At 44.7% G+C, this 2,500-nt stretch overlaps 1 protein-coding gene and 1 long non-coding RNA gene across 3 annotated transcripts in view; one reads left to right on the forward strand and one right to left on the reverse strand.

Annotated features, from left to right (window-relative positions):
* The window catches only part of ccdc88ab (coiled-coil domain containing 88Ab), a 141,294-nt gene extending 141,227 nt beyond the window's left edge, over nt 1-67 (forward strand). For both annotated transcript variants that reach the window (XR_003979652.1, XM_030379148.1), the window contains one exon: nt 1-67. This exon is cut by the window's left edge and continues 1,166 nt beyond it. The gene's annotated coding sequence lies outside the window, so the exon portion shown is untranslated.
* LOC115559944 (uncharacterized) overlaps nt 1-2,500 on the reverse strand; it is a 16,694-nt gene that overhangs the window by 13,956 nt on the left and 238 nt on the right. The window lies entirely within an intron of this gene.

Below are 2,500 nucleotides of genomic sequence, written 5' to 3' on the forward strand. Positions count from 1 at the left end.
TAATACATGTACAAATACGTTCCGAGTAAAGTCTCAATAAAAGATTTACGGATCTCACTAAACACAATAGTGCCCATTTATTTATCTTAAAGGTCCCATGGCATGCTACTTCATGGATGCTTCAATATAGGTATTAGTGGGCCCCTAACACAGTATTTGAAGACTCTCCCGAAATTCAGCCGTGGTGCAGATTTACAGCCACTACGAGCCAGTCACACATTGAGCTTTCCCCAAACGCGCCGTTTCAGTGTCTGTAGCTTTAATGCAAATGAGGAGGAGAGAGGCGGGTCAAGGAGGAGGGTGGGGGTGTGGCCCTGAGCAGCTCGGGGCCACGGTACTATAGGCACTCTGTTTACAGGGGATGTATCCAGTGGCGAGGTGCACACAGCCTGTGTGGCCATGTTTTGTAAATATTCTAGAACACTCCAGGGCCTAGTTTCCCGAAAGCATTGTTAGCCTAAGTGGTTCATGAAGTTCGTCGTACGAGCATCGTACAGTTTTCACACCGTTTCCCAAAAGCATCATTGTTAACGAACGTTGTGAAAACACTCGTAGCTAATGAGGGCTCCAGGGGTACTCCTAGGTTGCTAAGAGCATTCGTTACTATAGCCTCAGTGGAGGCCCCAGCTGGACAATCCGTGGTATTAGATGTGTTTTATTAAAACACATCCAATACCACTGAATGTCCAGCTGGCACAATTTCGCAATACACCCAAAACAGTGGTTGCCGCCGATATATTAGGCTACTCATAGACTTCTGCTAGATTTAAACAGCAAAGACAGAGATGTGTTAAAAGTCAACAACAACATAGCTTATTGCAGCAATTTAAAATTCCAAAAATACATGCGCAGCCGAAATGTACAGATCAAATGCCCCGTCACAAGGCATATAATAAAATTAAATTATTCCATTGCTCTTGTGTGGTAGGTCGCTTTTGAGCTGCATTTGCTGTATCCTTCTGATTTTAATTCAACCATCGTGGTAAAAATGTCATATTGATCAATGACAGAAGAATAATCATGCTGAGACCAGCGGGTGTCGGAGAATTTCTGCAGGCGTTTTTTGTTGCGATTGTTTGCCATAAAGCACTGTAGGCGCTTCGGTGAGGCTGTGAAAAAGTTCCCTGACCATAATCGCGTTTGTAGCCTACACTCAGACGTGAACTCATTCTTGCATGCGGGTTTCTTCATTCATAAAAAATAAATATACATTCAGTATGCTAATTATTCTAAAGAGGTCTAGACTCCGTGCGCAGCCCCGCCTTCTCCAGTGAACCAAGGAAGCCTGCGCCGTGATGAACGGGGGATTTGACCCCCTCGGTTTTACACAGGAAACTTGAGGTAAGACGGTGAAATCGCCGGGCGTGCCAAGGTGCGACCGAACCGGCTTCGCAGTGTAAAAAGGCCTATACATCATCCTGCCCAACAATATGATCTAGCTCCCCTAATCGGGTCAGAAATAGCCGTGTGTCAATGCCCAGACTGCGTTTGAATGATAATGAATGAATAGAACGTTGCATCTTTCATGTTTACGCCAAAGATTTTAGACTAGAGAGTGCGCGCCAATCAATGAAACCTTATGCGGAATCAGATAATGTCTGCTCTCTTTGCTGCACGAAGCATGTTTCAGAAATCAGAAACCTTCTTAGAGCCTTCTTAACGCTACATCATTCGTAACCTCTACTTAAACATCTTGCGTGTTTCCCGAAACGTTCTTTGCTGCGAATCTCTTACGTACGTCGTTCGTTGGAAAGATTGGTCGGAAGCGTTTGTAGAACCTTCTTAGCTCTACCATAGTGATTGTTCAGCTTCTAATGCTAGTCGCCACCACTGTACCTTTAGAAATCCCTGTTGCACATGGAACTGCCACATTGGCAGTGTTGTTTCTCCAATGGGTTTAAGTAATTCATGAAGAAAATAATGCTGGAAACACAAAAGCAAAAAATAAAAAGAAAGACATGCAGGATAGCAGTGTTACGAGTGTAGCGTGTGAGTGACGTCAGCAAGCAAGTGAGTGTACGAGCGAGGAGAGCGAGCAAGTAGCATGTTTCAGTCTAGTGTCAAGAATCGGTGGCTTCTTCATTCCGACCATATTCCGACATATAAGCAGCAGAGCCACTGCCGGTCAAAGTGAAGGGTGTTACCCCCGAGAAAACATCGGCCCTGGAGGGAACGTCTCCCCTGTGCTCCACGACTACAGTCTGGGAGCCGACACAAGGATACACGCCCAGTTTCCCGATTAGGCCTACGTCCAACCTGGTGTGAATCCGTGAATATTATATATACAAAGTTGGAATAGTTTCTCAGACTTTTCAGAGAGAGAGAGAGAGAGAGAGATTCAGAAGGGGTGTGTGCAGAGCTACAATGCACCCTATTTATGTAGGCCTATGTGTCAAAACCGCAAATGCAAAAAAATGGTCAATGCTTTGTAGTATGAATACCCACAAGTTTTGCAGCAGATCATATATATATTTATTACGTTGCTTCGAGGATGTCTGGT

This window comes from Gadus morhua, chromosome 15, assembly GCF_902167405.1.
Source record: "Gadus morhua chromosome 15, gadMor3.0, whole genome shotgun sequence".
Taxonomy (NCBI): domain Eukaryota; kingdom Metazoa; phylum Chordata; class Actinopteri; order Gadiformes; family Gadidae; genus Gadus; species Gadus morhua.